Source organism: Trematomus bernacchii, unplaced genomic scaffold, assembly GCF_902827165.1.
Source record: "Trematomus bernacchii unplaced genomic scaffold, fTreBer1.1, whole genome shotgun sequence".
NCBI lineage: Eukaryota > Metazoa > Chordata > Actinopteri > Perciformes > Nototheniidae > Trematomus > Trematomus bernacchii.
In genome coordinates this window covers 22,126,139-22,143,651 of record NW_022987739.1, presented here as the reverse complement: position 1 = coordinate 22,143,651, position 17,513 = coordinate 22,126,139, and the positions used below count along the sequence as shown (strand labels likewise).

Sequence of the window (17,513 nt, the reverse complement as noted above, 5' to 3'; positions counted from 1 at the left end):
GATGACAGTAACAGTTAACTTCCAGAGTAAAACTGGTTTCTGTATAGTGTCATGAAGCACTTGCACTTGCCACAATAAATAAATAGACCAGATGACTCACTATGTAAAATGAGATGGTGTTAGAGGTTGCTTACTGTTTTAGGTGGTGATCTGGTTTGTGTGATTTGTACTCCATCACAGTAAGCACAATATGTTTATTTTTGCTATATGTAGGTTTCATTCAGAGGTATTCTATCATCATCAATCCGACCAGGGCCATGCTGACAATTGCATTTTGCACATATGGTATGGGACTTGCCATGTTACACAAGACATTTTAAAGTGTTTTACTTGAAATTTGATTATATAGAAAGTACCTTTGGATATTCAAACGTGTTATGCTAACAGTGGTAGCCTCCAGCAGCTAGCCCTAAGCAGAGATGAGCAGCGTGCTACAAGGGATCTTTTCATATTTCGGACTTTGATATGTGAAGTTCCCCTTAAAGGTGGGGTAGGTAATTTTGGAGAAACCAGCTCGAGTGCGCTAAAATTTGAAAATACACAGCCGGAAAAAATCTGCCACTTCCTGACAAAGCCCCTCCTCCAACACACACGAACGCGCACATGACCAATGAGTGCACGAGATAAGTTTGTGCACAGATGGAAGGCTGACAGGCAGGTAGGCCATCCAGTTATTTTAGCCGGGCCGGCTAAAATGATTGGTCGTGCTTTTTACAGTACTGCGGCTTCCACAGATGACATTTTTTAATGGATCTTTTGTCAAAGCACTTAAGATATTTATTGCTATCGGGATGTTAAGAGCATTCCATGGAATATAACAAAAATTATAAAACGGACAAGTAAAATCAAGCAATCTGATTGGTTCTTAGCCGTGGTATACTGAGCGTATACCACGGGTAGAATTGTAAGTTACTTTTCACAACAACTCAGTATCCCTCCGCGTCTGAGATAAACAGTATACAGTTGGGCTGAAAAGCAAACTGCCTGCAGTTTGCTCTTCTGGAACAAGAAAGCAGCGGAGAAGTAACGGGGCAGAAACCCTCCTTTTTACGCAGCGGTCCAGACATAGACATCAAACGGCAAAAACATATTCAGTGTGCAGTTCCTTTGACATTAGGGCAGGGATATTTAGATACTTTCCAAGGTTTGACATAATGAATTGTGCTACTTTTAAAGCAAGCAACGATGTTTTCAAATCTGTAATCAAAAAGGTCCGCAAAAACATTTAAGATTAACTTCGACCTCCGGGGGGGTCGGGGTCTTACTATGGAGGAGTGGATTGAGGAGTGCCTATCTCCAGAACAAAAAGCACCTAAACGACGACATGTAGAGCTATGTGAAGAGCAGGTAGACCAACTGGAAAAGTATCACCATTCAAAAGCTTTCTGATGCGGGTCTTGAAACAAAGCAGAGAAATTATGACCGTTAGTGGCCACAGGTGCGAAAGCTCTCTCCAGAGCTACTGGAAGCCGAATCTCGGGGACCGGAGAAAGTGGAGCAATATTCTCGCCACGCCAAGCAACAGCCTAGAACAACCTCAGCCTATACAAGTAACCACGTAAGCCATGCTACTGATGCTGGACAGTTTTTCAGTGGGTGCACAATAAACGGCAACATACACATTAATGTAAATAAATAGCCAAATAATGGATCAACGCTCTCTGTCTAATATGTTTGCTAGCTGTTGTTAGTGTTGTTGCATAGCAACCACCTCGCACTATGTTTCGTGCAGAAGGCAACAGAGGGACTATTTTATTTTGAACATCATTATTTACTAATAAAAACTATTTAAATTAGAGTGTGTATTTTTCTTTCATATTGCCACACTTGGTAACCGTTTTATAAAAGCAATAGCTCACTTCAGGCCGTGATATATGCTCATTATATCACAGCTAAGGGGGTTGTCGACCCTCCGCTTCGCGTCGGGCCGAACCACACCCCTTAGCTGTGATATAATGAGCATATACCACGGCCTGAAGTGAGCTATTGCTTAAGTGTATCTCGAGCCGGTTTCTCAAACTTACCTACCCCACCTTTAAATAGAACTCAAAGAAGGATTGGCTGGTATGTCAAGCTGCCTCTTAAAGTTTATTTTCATAGCATAAATAACATGAGTTGTAGCCAGTGACTGCAAGATAAGAAATATGATTCCTTGAACTGGAGTTTTACTTTCTCAGCAGTAATTGAAGGTAGTAGTTGATAGTAATGGTCCCATACTTAAATGCTGTTACTTATTGGCAAGAATCTCAACATCTCACAATAGTAAAAAAAATGCAATACTATATCGCAATACTCAAGTGAATAGATATTTTTTATAAAACCTTATAATACATATGTAAAGCTCTTTTAATGCTCTTCTTTCACTTTATCTCCTTTTTTTTCTTGACTTATTTTTTTCTCACTGTAACATCTAGTAAAGGTGAAACCTTCTCTATTATAGTTGTTATTGTCAAGTCAACTTGAAACTTAGTGGTTGCTGGTTCCTCCTCAAATATATTTCACTGAGTTCCAGTGTGTGCATATGGTCAGTACTGACTGAATAAAAAGGCTCTCAGTTCTGGGAATCAAGCAGCTCATGTGTGGGGGACGCTGGAGCTGATGGGACAGGAAGTAATGTTTTCTTGGATGGGTTAGTCTGTGCCACAATGTCGTTTTTGTCTCGGAGCTCTGCGGTGATCCCACGAGATCCCTCGGGCCCGCCCCTTCCTCCTGCCCCTCCACACCGGGGTCTGACACACAGTCTCCAGGCAGCACTGATCCTCCTTCACCACAGGGTGGGATACGTAGCCAAGAGTTTAGTTAGGTCATAGGCCATTTTAGACTATTTGTAATACAAACATGAGACGCTGCTTTTCACTGGTTTCATTTCATCATTATGTGGTGATCATTTTCTCAGGTCGTCCTGCACATCTCTGGGATAGAGTCAAAGCTTTGCTGAATTTCTCAGTTTTAAGGAAAAACGTCAAACATTCCCACCTTTCAGTTTCAAATTCTGTTTTTAGTTATTCAATGATCTATTTTATTTTTTCAATATCAGTATGAAACTAAATCTGACTTAAAACACTTTTTGCCCCTTTTTAGGCAGGCCAAACAAAACAAATGTTTGACGGAAAGTGGTTGTGGCTGAAATGTAAACTAGCTTATTTACACATCAAACAGACACATCATGCAGTATGATGATTTTTCATTTGGAATTGTGTTTGTCTCCACCTGATGAAGTTGTCCAATATTCATCCACTCTCTTTTTCGCTCTGGTTTGGTCCGCACATTTTCCAATGTGAGCATGAACTGCTAGTCCCTCTTTTTAAGCAATTTACACTTAAAGGTCCCATGTCATGGGCCATTTCCACTGATCATAATTCCATTGTTGAGGTCTACTAGAATAGATTTATACTGTGCAATTTTCCAAACTCACATTGGTTTCTCATACAGCATCTCTGTAAACTACGTGTATTCACTGAATTTCACTCTCTGCCTTTAACGGCTCGTTAGAGCTCCAATAGCTCCAGCCCCCACCCTCCCTGTGAGCACAGTGTGCTCTGATTGGTCGGGACGTACACACATGTGATGCGCCGGTGAAGATGGCCGCATCGTCTACGTGCTCCTCTCCAACTTTGCCCATTTTCGTATTTTGTACATATTTCTTTTACTTTTGCCGTTTTACTTTTAACATGGTTCGCAACATGCTAGCCGACCGCACCTACTCTGCCATACAATGTAGCAGAGAGGAACTTTTCCAATTGCGAAACTTCGTGGACAATAATAACCCTCCGACAAACAATGGAGATTCACCATGGCTACCTGTTGCTGTTCTACCTGAGAGACGCAAGAAGAAGACAAAGCGGGGATGCCGGGCCGGGTTGCTGGTCAGACTGAGAAAACGAGAGAATCGGCCCCCTCTTCCGAGTATTCTTCTGGCTAATGTTCAATCCATTGAAAATAAGCTAGATGAACTCAGAAGCCGGATTGCTTTTCAACGGGACACTAAGAACTGTAACGTGTTAATTCTCACTGAGACTTGGCTCAACCCCGCTATCCCGGACTCCGCTATTGTCCCTGACGGATTCTCTATTTTTCGTCAGGACCGGACTGCTAACTCGGGGAAAAGTAAGGGAGGCGGTGTGTGTGTAATGACTAACAACAACTGGTGCTCAGATGTGAAGATTATTTCATCGGACTGTTCCGCACATCTCGAGCACCTCATGATCTCATGTCGGGCCTTCCATCTGCCGAGGGAATTCACATCTGTTGTGATAACAGCAGTGTATATCCCGCCGCAGCCACTCGCCGACAACAACACGGCACTCGATCAGCTGTTTGGGTTTATTGATAAAACCGAGACTTCACGGCCAGATGCGGCGTTCGTTGTGGCCGGAGATTTCAACACCGCCAACATGAAGAAGGTTTTGCCAAAATATTACCAACACATCAACTTCCCGACGCGCGGGGGAAACATACTGGACCATGTTTATTCCCCTTTCCGGAATGGATATAAGGCTCTCCCTCGCCCTCCCTTCGGCAAATCAGACCATATCTCACTACTGTTGTTGCCTGCGTACAAGCAGAAACTTAAAAGGGACAGACCGATAACAAGGACAGTACAGCGATGGAGCGAGGAGTCAGATTCAGCACTGCAGGATTGCTTTGCATCTACGGATTGGAGTGTGTTTGAGGACAATAACATCAACACACACACGGACACTGTCATCTGCTACATTGGGAAATGCATCGATGACGTGGTACCGAAGGTTTCTGTACGGACATTCCCAAATCAAAAGCCCTGGGTAAACGGTGAGGTGCGCGGCAAACTGAAAGCGCGCACTCTCGCGCACACAGCGGGAGATTTGGAGGAGTACAGGAAGTCTAGGTATGATCTCCGGAGAGCAATTAAAAATGCAAAGAGACAGTACAAAGACAAGGTGGAATCTGACTTCAAAGGCTGTAACACTAGGAATATGTGGGCGGGACTAAGGACAATGACTGACTACAAAGGAGCAGCGGGGGGTGCTGCGGGAGTGTCTGCGTGCGCATCTCTCCCAGATGAGCTAAACAGTTTTTTTGCACGCTTTGAGAGCAGCCAGGCTGTGGAGGTACAGAGGGACCAGGAGCTACACTGCCCTTTTGTTTTAAATAGGGCAGATGTGTGTAAATCCTTTAAAAGGGTTAACCCACACAAGGCTCCTGGACCTGATGGCATCCCTGGCCGTGTTCTCAGGGTGTGTGCAGTTCAGCTGGCAGAGGTGTTCACAGACATCTTCAACAGGTCCCTGCTGCAGTCTGTAGTCCCCACATGTTTTAAACACTCCACCATCATTCCTGTCCCCAAAAAGACAATCATCACCTGCCCCAACGACTACCCGCCCAGTAGCACTCACCTCCATCATAATGAAGTGCTTTGAGCGGTTAGTCAAATTATTCATCACCTCCTCCCTCCCTGAATCTCTGGACCCCCTGCAGTTTGCCTACAGAGCAAACAGGTCCACAGACGACGCCATAGCCCTCACCCTCCACACTGCCCTCTCACACCTGGACCCGAAGAACAGGAACACATATGTGAGAATGCTGTTCATTGACTACAGTTCAGCATTCAACACCATTGTGCCCTCCAAGCTGGCCATCAAGCTCAGAGACCTCGGGCTCAACAGCGCCCTCTGTGACTGGATCCTGAACTTCCTGACGGGCAGACCCCAGGCAGTGCGGGTGGGAAATAGCACATCCTCCACCCTGATTCTCAACACCGGTGCCCCTCAAGGCTGCGTGCTCAGCCCTCTCCTCTACTCCCTGTTCACCCAAGACTGCGTGGCCACACACAGCTCCAACACCATCGTGAAGTTTGCTGATGACACGACCGTCATCGGCCAGATCACAGACGATGACGAGACGGCGTACAGAGAGGAGGTCGAAAACCTGACATCTTGGTGCCAGGAGAACAACCTCCATCTCAACATCAGCAAAACAAAGGAGCTGATTGTGGACTACAGGAAGCAGCAGGGAGAGGGACACGCCCCCATCGCCATCAATGGGACTACGGTGGAGAGAGTCAAAAGCTTCAGGTTCCTTGGGGTCCACATCACTGAGGACCTGACATGGTCTCTTCACACCACCACCATCACCAAGAAAGCTCGACAGCGGCTCTTCTTCCTCCGCAGGTTGAGGAGGTTCAAAATGGATCCCAGGATACTCTGCAACTTCTACAGGTGCTCCATAGAGAGTATCCTCACTGGCAGCATGACGGCCTGGTACGGCAGCTGCACCGACCTCGATCGTAAGGCTTTACAGAGGGTGGTGAAAACTGCACAGCACATCACCAGGACGGAGCTGCCATCCATGGAGGACCTTTATCCCCAGCGGCTCAGGAAGAAATCACTACGGATTATCAAAGACCCCCATCACCCCAGCCACAAACTGTTCTTTCTGTTGCCGTCTGGCAGACGTTACCGCAGCATCCTGGCAAGGACAAGAAGATTCGGAGACAGTTTCTTCCCGCGGGCAGTGAGACTGTTAAAAAATTGAACTGTTGAAACAACATCAAACATTCAACTGCTACTCAGTAGTATGTATCTAATACCTAATATATATATATCATTCCAATAACTTGTATATAGACTCATACTGCACTATTCCACATCATAACTTTATTTCATTTTTATAACTATTATTATTTTTGTATTGCTCATGCTCTTATTGTTATTATGTTATGTTATTATGTTGCATTGTTGGAGAAGCCTGTGACATAAGATTTTCAACTGCATAATTACTCTGTAGCTATGTCAGATTGACAATAAAGAACCTTGAACCTTGAACCTTGAACCTTGGACGTTGTGAATCGCACTGAGCTCCGTGGAGGTGTTGTTTCCTTGTTTAGCGATACACAGCGAAACACAGCCAAACTCATCCTGAGCACACACAAAGTCACAGCCGAAGTAAAAACAATAAGTGTGGCTTGATATTGAGTAAGAAAAAGGTTGATAAACTCTGTGAGAATGGGTCTACAGAGAGAATTTCGCCGTGATCCCAACTGTCTGTTATCAGCCTGCAGCCAGGGAGGAGAAATCAGCAGAGCTGCCTGTGTGTGAGGAAGTCCGTGGATTGGTCAATTTGGACCAATCAGCGGGGGCTTAACGTAACTGCTCCGCGGACGTAACGTAACGGCTCCACGGATTTGTCCATTTGGTTCCGGGTACCGCATGACCGTATCGCGTCATAGCTCTGGGCGTGGCTACTGGGTATCCAGACGTCACGATGGCCAGGAAGAACATGAGAAATCTCCAACGAGGCGTTTTGGGGAGGTCTTTTCTGTGTTAGAGTTTTACTCGCTACAGGCTGTACTTTGAGGGTTTTTGACTCTGCAGACCGTTTACATGCATAAAAACCTTCATAACACACAAGGGAACGGGTAATAACCGGAAAAGCATGACATGGGACCTTTAATATCTTCTCCCTGTTTGCTGGACAGAAGTTGAAGACGTCAACATGGACTGTTTCACTCATTTCTAATAAATGTTTTTAGACCTGATGTTCAATCAAGAAAAGATTATTTAATATTGAAAATAATTATTATGTTTCAGTCCATGAAAGCTCTGAGAAAAAACAAACAAATAAATGTAACGCAGTGTTAGTATAGCAAATATTATAAAGTGATAAAGATGTTATTTTGGTAATATCTCTAATAGCATCAAAGAGGAAATGTAAAAAAATGACCAAGGGGAAAACAGACAGACAGAAAAAGCAGAGAGTGGGAGAATGAGCGATGACTCCTCTCTCCACATCCTTTTTGGTCAGAGGCCGTGACTCTGCTCCAGCCTCCCACATGGTACATCATCCTCAGGCCACACACACACTGAGTGACAGAACATCTCTGTACCTGTACCAGGCTCTCTGTGTTTATTTGTTTCCACACCAATAAACGGGCTCTGGTAGCGCCTCACCACATGCTGCCCGCCCTGAACAGCTGAGCCGGCTGGATTACTGGCAGAATGCTGTGGAGCAATTTCCAGTCAATTTCCCACCACAGAGGAAAAGATCACTCACAGCAAATACTCGGCACCTCTCTCTTCCTTCCCATCATCCCTCTCCACGCTCCTTCCGTCTTACATAGAATCCCTTCTGAATGATTTGAGTTGTAGTATCGGTTTGTAGTATCGGGTGTGTGTGGGTGCTTGTTTCCGCTGTAGTGAGTCATCACTGAGAACACAGTGAAGGTTATTTTCTAATGCTGCAGGGGCAGATGTGGACAGGGAATAGTGGACGGACACTGGAGGGGCCAGCAAGGCAGCCAGCTGCAGTATCAAAAGAGCAGCACAAGATCAAAACAGAAGGGATATTATGTCTTTACTTTGTGACCGTAACAGCAGGAGAGTTGATCAGTTTGATCTTTCCCGAAAACAGTATTCCACATATGTTATAAGCCACAGGAAAGATGGCCAAAATACTTTTTAAAAACACTATTTCATTTGAGGGTTTCTGGTGGATATGTTTATTATAGTGCTCCATACTACCTCAACTAGTACTGTATAAACTGCGGGGATGGATTAGATTATATTTGCATCATCCGAAAAGTCATTGCGTATGTACTTAGACCTGAAGATGAATTGTACAAACAATGAAATAATACACTGTTTGCAAAGGAAGCGAGGAACATAACTAAAGCCACCTGTACTGTGCTGTTACCATGTCCACCATTTTTTATTTTAGCATGCTAACATGTGCTATTTATTACTTTATAAGTATATTTTAGGTTGATGTCATTAGTTTGGTCATTATTTGGTCACAAACCAAAATATTGGACAATGTAAGCTTTGATCTGCCTACCTTACATATGTATGAATTTGATTTACCGACCAAAAATAAACACTATCATGAATTAATTCATTATTAATCTGACAATGAAATAACTGGAATATATAGATTCTTCACTCGCAAAATATGCATGAATCTGGAGATGGGGAAGTGCTCACAGACTGCTCGCAGTAATCTGTTCTGCATCTGAGGGTTCAACACCACCCCATTGTGTTCTCCCACTGAACCGCTGCACAGGAAAGCCGTGAACATAACCCCTCAACATTGGTCTCTCTGAGAGTTATCCCACCTGCAGCTGTCAGACAAAGACACACGAGGAGACGGGCTAAATTATTAACACACTCGCTCATGACAGGAAAAGCGAAGGGGGGGATATAAAGAGAGAGACAAGGTGGAAAGAGTTTGAAGAGGTGAGAGCAGCACTGGGTCTACAGTCCATTTTTGAAGACTTTTGTGATAAAAGTGCACATTGCATTCAGGAGACAGACTTCATTCATCTATATCCTTCATTATCCATATCCGAATTCCTCTTCACAAGGACTTATCGTCCTCCTATCATCTTCTTACAGTTTCTCACTCTCCGCTACCCTTTGGTCTCTCCCCCATCCGGGTTTGTCGAATCTCCCACGCCAGATACACACACAGGATATAACACGCCTGTTTCCCCACAAAGCTCTGCACTGTTTACTCGGTGTGTTGATTTGTTTATAGGCTTAAGCCTGCCAGCAGTTTACTCTCACACTACGGCTGTAATACCACTACTTACTACAGTTTGTGGGCATGTTATGCTGTCTTTGTTGGTTATGTGATTCAGTTGTTTTGACTCCCTGTGTGTCATCCAGTAGGTTGTGATAGTGGTTGCGGATTATGTAGCTTGTTTAAAGCCACTACTTCCTGCCTTATTAGCACTTTAACTATAAAGGATGAATTTTTTTTACACAATACTGGCCACTATGCTCCAAAAAGTACAGGCTTGCGTTACAGTAAAAAGGAGAATTTTTTTTTACCAATATTTGGGAATTTCTTTTTTCAGATAAACAGTAAATGCACCTTTTTTGGGTTGGAATTATTCATAGGAGGTCTTTTTAAAACTCTATAGGATTAAGTTAAACATTTCTCGATTTTGAAATGGATAGAAGCAATACATTCAAAGACTTTCCTGCTGGGCCAATACTAATTTGTGTAAGATATGCATTGTCAGGAAGCTCAAAACCAGATTTTTCGTTTTAGGTCATAGCAAGTCAACATTGCTATTTCAAATGCCTTCACTTTTGCTTTTAGGCTAATAAAAAAACAAACATTGGCACAAATCCTCAGTTAAGAATGGAGGAAAATACTAAACTAAAGAAGGCTTTGAGGTGTTGAAAAGGTAGGAAATCCCTCTAAAATCGCCATTAAACTATCCCAAAAAAGATGCTGTGGCTCAGTGAGCTCCCCTATCTTCGGATCAGGGGAGAGCGAGTTTGAATCCCACTGCAGTCAGCATGTCGTTGTGTCCCTGGGCAAGACACTTCATCCCCAATTTGCCCCTGTGGGGATTGCCCAATGTACTGAATGTATGTAAGTTGCTTTGGATAAAAGCATTGAACAAGTGACATCTCGAAACTATTGTTTTCAGGAACAGTGAAACTCATTTTTAACACCAATTTCGCAGCTTCGTAGTAAAAACATATCATCACATTTTCTTAAATAAACGTCGACACAAAGCTCAAGGAATGTTCATAGCAAAAATTGTAAATGTGAAAGTTCCTTTATTTCCCAATTCTTGCGCATTTGATCTTAAAGTAAATAACACCTTTTTTTTCTCAGTTCATACATTTCTTTATTAGAAACTTTTTTTTCACAGGAAGTGAAGGAAGCCCTTGGTGAATGATGAGCGGTCTCCTCTCCGTAACAGCCCATTGGCCGGGTTTACTCACTCTCTGATTGGTGTTTATATTATTCCCGTCCAATCAGCCTTCAGTGGCACGCTTGCTGCGGTAATTGTACCTCACTGGGATAAAGAACCGCAAAGAACCAAATTTCCAAATTCCTCACTGAAGTGTGTGTTTTCTGTCTCTTAGGACTCATTAGCTGCATGTGTGCGGTTTGTGTGTGGATAAGGTGCCATGTTTTCCATTGTTTTAAAATTGCCTTTCAGGATCAGAATCCTGGTGTTTCTTTTTTTGGCCAAAGGGAGATGAAGTATAATCTCTGAGGCAACATTTTCTCATGCGTCTCTCCTATTGAATGAGCAGAAACAGGGCCGTGTTGCGTTGGTGGGCTGGTAGTCAGCGGTCAGAACAACTCCCTGAGCAGACCGATCCCTGTTTGGAAAGGTTAGGCCTTCGTAAGAATCAGCCTGCCTGTCCTGGATCCAAAGTGAACTTTAGTTTAAGAATAGCCTCTTTTGGGCCAAGAGAAACAACGTCTGCACTTTCCTCGTTCAGATTCAGGGAATGTTTTGTGGTTGAGCTTTGTGGGTCACATTCGACGCTGCGCTCATGAGTCAGTTCTTTTTCTGTTTTCCAGCAAAGTTGGGAAAATGCAGTTTGAGAAAGGATGGGGTGGGTTGAGGATTGTTAAGTCAAGACACTCTGTCAATAAATAGTATCAGAAAGCTAAATATGATTGCATCTATGTCAGTAAACCAAATCAAACTCCAAATATTCCAGATCAGCTGTCTTGTTCTGGTGAAATACAGAAGCCAACATTGAACAAAGTGCACATGTATTTGTACCTTTGGCTCATAGATGGCAGCAGTGAGCCACTGTTAACTGAAGTCAGTCCGGTCTGGGGAATAAAAAGTACTTTTGCATTTATAGGATCAAACTTTATCATAGGCAATTAAACGGCAACCTAATAATTGAAAATGAATTATCTATTTAAATATATATTGATTAGTGAATCAAAAATGTGTGACAATAAATTAATTAATCTTCGGTTAAACAAAATGCTAAATATTCAGGGTTCAACTTCTCAAATGTTAAGAATTGCTTCTTTTCTGTTTTTAGAAATGTTACATTTTAATCTAGAAGATGCAGCGTTATTCAATGAAAACAAATATATAAATATGTTACTAAAAAGGGCTAACCCAGGTATAAAATAATTACATTTACAGATGTAATAGAATTTATAGTAATCATTCTTTTTATCCAAAAATACATTATTTAAAGGAATGCTGTTTACAGCTTCTCAATTCTGAGTAATTGCTTATTTTCTTTGTTCGACAGTAACATTTGTATTTTAGGATTTTGGATTGCTGGTTGGACAAACCAATATATTTAAATAACTTAATCTTGGTGTTCTGTACCGTCCATATATAATCAATCAATATTTTTTTCCCCCAACATTTCTCAACTTCTCTCAACGATTTGCTACTATAGTCTTTGGAATGACTGACTATGGTTTTGGGTTAATAACTTATTTTGAGGTTGCTACATTGAACAACTTCGATTTTTACAAATGTTTTGCAGATAAAAACATTTTCTTACTTATTATTTCTTATATGAAAATAAATGTTACAGCCCAATAATAGTATGTCTCTAGTCTAGGCCTTTTCTTCACATGCCAGGTTTGGATGAGGCCCTCTGCAGGTCAGTGTGTCACATTACTGCTCCTCTGTGGATGGTTAGAGTGAGGCATTGTTCAGGAGTACGGCTATTTAATCAGGGTTTACTCTCAGCTTTTTTAGTCAAATAAGTCAAATGAAAAATACAGAAAAAAGCTGGTCCAGCCTGATTGTCTTTAACCTGTCCAAGTTCTCCCATTCTTCACTGCTTCTAAAATCTGATTCAAGTGTCTGGTCTGTGCCGGACTTAGTACCAACAGACATCCAGGACATGATCCAACCATACAGCCCAGCCCTGATAACCTCCGTCAGCAGACACCTTAAACTTCTTCCATCGCAGACTAAAAGCTTACATGTTCAGGCTGCATTTAGACCCATGAGAAAAAGGAGAAACGTCCTCCATGTCTTCTTGCTTATTTAAAAGGTTTTATTTACCATCGTAGGTTTCTCTATTTTATGCTTGCCTCAGGAAAGGCTGACGATTCGGAATAAAAGGCCAATTACAATTATTTTGATATTGTATTTGCAATATGATTTACAATACTAAAAGGATTGATCATTTTTAAAAATCTTTTTCTGTAGAATACTATTTAGGCCCAATCTTATCTGCAGCACTGCAATACCTGATTCAGAAATATATTTTCACTTTTTTTCGCTTTTTGAAAATATTGCGCTTATTTCAATAACCGACTAGTCCGTATTGTTGATTTCGATAACATTTTGATTAATTGTAAAACCTTAGTATCATGGTTGAAATACGGCGTTATTTTAAGTCTCTTTCATTCAAAACGTCAACAAAATAAATGAAATGTAAGAGATCGAAACTGGTCAAATTGTGCAGCTGAGGTGACCGTTTTTGTATTTGAGTTATCACTGTTCTCTGTTGCTTTCCCTCCCTCTTACTGCATTACATTTCTACCCCTGTAGTGAGTGACTGACAGTAGCCTGTAGCGTGTCTGACGATATGATAACTTAACCACAATAAACAAACAAAGATGGGATCATGTGCTTAATTGGTTAGGTGTTAGACGGAAAGCCGAGGTGAGAAGACGGTATCCAGGGATTCCACAAAATATTTATCAAACTCATCAATCTTCCTGTTGCTATGTCCTCCAGGAGACATTTGGCAATGATAATCAGCTTCATATTTGATGACCTGTAATGATTTATCTGCTGCTCTGCTGGTTCTGTGATCTGTGAACGAGGCATGTCACGGTTTAAGAGATTATTCTTCAGATGATTCCAAATAATCTACTTTTATGGAACCGTGCTACATGGTTTATCATTTACAAGGTAATTAGACCTACCTATAATTACAGTCTGACTTTTTGTGGTATTTTCTCATTATTTCAGCTATAAATATCTTTAAGTACCTATGCACAAGATTGCCAAATGCAAAGTTTGAACCATGTTTAATAGCAAACACATTTGTTATGAAGTGGAAACCTTTGTGCTAGGAGAACCAGGCAATTTGTTTAAAGATGTAACTAACAGCATGTTATGACAGCACTGTAAAACATTTTATTAAGTTAGCTATCACGTGCAGAACATTGGAAAGCAGTGCAATCCATTGACAATATGTATGGTATATGACTTCATTTTTAAGAATAAGTACTGTTCCTTGTTTAGCAGTGCAGCAAAAAGTTATCAGGCAGGGTATTTGGAAATCAATATATCTAATGTACAATTACAAATATAACCATAAATGAAAATCACACTTAACTAAAGACTCTTGTTTATAACGTAACATGTCAAAAACCAATAAACCATTCATCATTTTTTATCCAGGAAAGGCCATTTATTTGAGCATTTTCTTATTTTGTCAAAAATATCCGACGGCAAACAATATATAAAATGCCCTGACAAAAATATAAAACCAAAAGTCTTCCTCTGACTAAATCTCCCAATACCAACATGCTTCAGCAATCGAGCAAATCGAGAACTGGTTCCTAATTGTTTGATTCCCTGGAAATGCATCCTTAATCACATCGAATCCTCTCTTAAATACAATTTGACAGTTGACAGCAAGATTTACCGGCATATCCACGTTGCATCACGTTTTGGTTTGTTTGGGACAGAAGCCATGGCAGAGAGAAATAACGTTAACGGTTAAATACTTAAGAAATACTCTTGCTGGTTTTCCATAGTAACGCGTTTTACAGTAGCCATCAGCCACTGACGATTTCAGTCTGATACTTAACGCAAACTTCTATGCTAAGAACTGGACCATTTCAATTACTCAATTTTATACAATTATTCTTCCATCAACAAAAAAGGCCACGAAATTGTCCTTACATTTGCAACATCGTACTGCATATTATAATACATTTTACAAATCAATACAAGCGATTCTTTCTTCGTATTGTCTATTTATATGTTCCCCTTTTTTTGGCATAGCGGTATTTATCCATTTTTACTCGGGGACAGTGCAAATAATAGACATTTCTGTAAATGCGTTAGCCAAGATAGATGGAAAGTCTCCCTAAGAACGAATAATATTTAAAATATTTATATTTGAATACATGACAAAACCCAAGTGCAGCTGTTGCTTATATATGGCTTGTGGTACCTTTTTAGAATGATAAATAACTCTCACTTTAATATGTTAGCCCTCACAGATATTTCCCACTCGTACCATTTATTCAAATCGTCATAGTTTCAAACTGTTTGCCATGATATTTCAGTTACGGCCCGTCCACACAGCGGCTTTGGAAAAAGCTTGCCGGCGGGCGTGTCTGAAGCTCGACCAACAACCAATCACATGAATCTCCCACCCCTGACACACAAGCAGCGGTTTGATTGGCTAGAGCTTGTACTGGCATATGATTTGATTGGCTGACGCTTCTGCCGAAAGCTTCAGAAGCTTCAAAATTTGAACATTGCTCAACTTTTGCAGCCTGAAACGCCAGGAAAGCTCCGCTCTGCTTCCCACAATGCAGTTCGGCGAAAAGTGACGTCACCCCATTCAAAGTGAATGGGCAGAAGCGTTGGAAGAAGCTTCCAAAGCCGCTGTGTGGACGGGCCGTTAGTTTATTTGATTGACAGATTTAGATATTCTCTACAGTGCTTAAAGGTAGGGTAGGTAAGTTTGAGAAACTGGCTCGAGATACGCTTTTTGTTATATTCCATGGAATGCTCTTAACATCCCGATAGCAATGAATATCTTAAGTGCTTTGACAAAAAATCCATAAAAAAATGTCATCTGTGGAAGCCGTAATACTGTAAAAAGTACGACCAATCATCTGAGCCGGCCCGGCTAAAATAACTGGATGGCCTACCTGCCTGTCAGCCTTCCATCTGTGCACAAATTTATCTCGTGCACTCATTGGTCATGTGCGCGTTCGAGGGGCTCTATAAGGAAGTGGCAGATTTTCTCCGGTTGTGTATTTTCAAATTCTAGCGATCTCGAGCCGGTTTCTCAAACTTACCTACCCTACCTTTAATAAAGCACTGGTTTTGACATTGACATCACTGATGGCTTCTCATGCTTCATGCACATCGTTTGATTTTGCATCAGTACGTTTTGGTTGTACTAAATCTAAATCACACCTGTGATGATAAATACCTGCGTGATCATACCTTTCAGTCCAAATTAGTTTACACAAAGCACATTTGACAGTCTCAGTGTCTCAGTTGACACGGAGATTTGGCAGTATGGGTATTTTTCTCCAGTGATGTTTACATAGACATTATATCATGTGTACAAAGGGCTTTTTGTGAGCAGACTCACTGACTATACATACACACGTGCACACAAAGGCTTAGTGTCAAAAGATCCGGCTGTTTTCACTTGTTTGTACCAAGTGGTGGATACCAAACTGTACCTAGACTTTGTTATTATTTCAAGATAAAAATCTGTCATAAAATCATCTTATTCTGTCATCAATGGAGCTTTATATTACTCCGTCTCCCCAAACACCCACAATGGGCTGTGAGACACAGTGAAAAGATGCAGCCTTACTCAATCCTCCCATAAGTGACATAAGCTAATTACTCACAGTAAACATTGTTGCTAATCTGTGAACACAAGTCCTGACTGCTGCTGCCCACACTGCTGTGTGCTCACACCCTTGTAGATACAACACACGCACGCACACGCACGCATGCACACTCACATGCACACTCACATGCACATGCACATGCACCAACAGTTCCCCTGCTAATGGCATGTTTGTGTAATTCAGCCGTTTGTTTGGAGTTTCTCCTCAAAGCGTGGCCTGCAGTCTTGTCCCGTTCTAGCGATTGTTTCTAACTGTTTCGAAAATGTTGAACTCAAATTAGGGATAAAAGGCACGGCCCCCCCCCTGAAAAAACGTGTAATTGTTATTTCACAATCTGTAAATTACCTTTTTAAAAGTGTCATAATCTAAAATGGTTCTAATCGTTAAGAGTGCAAGTGGGTGTACTCCATGTTCTCCGCATTACAAACGTGTCTGTTGGGTAATTGGAGCATTGCATTGTATTTACAAAAGCCTTGCTGTAATGAGCCATGAGCTCACTTGTTTGGATCACATCATGGGATAATGATCGGGGGAACACAAACAAGAGGAGTTTGAATCGTGGGCAGGAACGGGATGAGTTACAACATTAGATACTAATCTAGATGAATTTAATCGTGTTAATCCTTTGTTGACTTATTAAAGGTGTTATTATACAGTGTGGAATTTATTTTGTATCTGTAGCTTCTTTGTATGTGTAGGCCGCTGCCTTTGCCGTTGTGTTCTTTAATTGAAGCTTTAAATCAGGCTGTCATACCTGTATGAAGGGATGGGCCACTCTCACCTTGTCTGCTGTCAGCCAAACAAACAGGCCTTTATTCTCAGAGAGAGAGTGGGATGTTCAGGTACAATACACAGCGAGCCCAGCTGCTCGAGGAACTATTCAACAGCAATGACACAGATGTACTCTCTTCACATTGCTTTATTTGCACTCCAAGAACGATTTTTATCGAGGTCACCTGAGGGCTCTTAGTGCAGTTGAATAAATATTGTTGCATGTTTTACTTTCTAGAAAATGCATACGCAAAAACATATCTTCACTTGAACTCTTCTACTCTTCAATTATAATAACTTTTAAAAGCACTTAATTAGACGTAAACATGATATGTTAGTCATGATAAATACACCACATGACCAAATGTATGTAGACATCAAAATATAAGGCC

General features: G+C 41.5%; 1 protein-coding gene across 1 annotated transcript in view; it reads left to right on the top strand.

Moving 5' to 3' along the window:
- Positions 1 to 17,513, top strand: part of gmds (GDP-mannose 4,6-dehydratase) — a 171,889-nt gene that overhangs the window by 15,817 nt on the left and 138,559 nt on the right. The gene's annotated exons all lie outside the window — the stretch shown is intronic.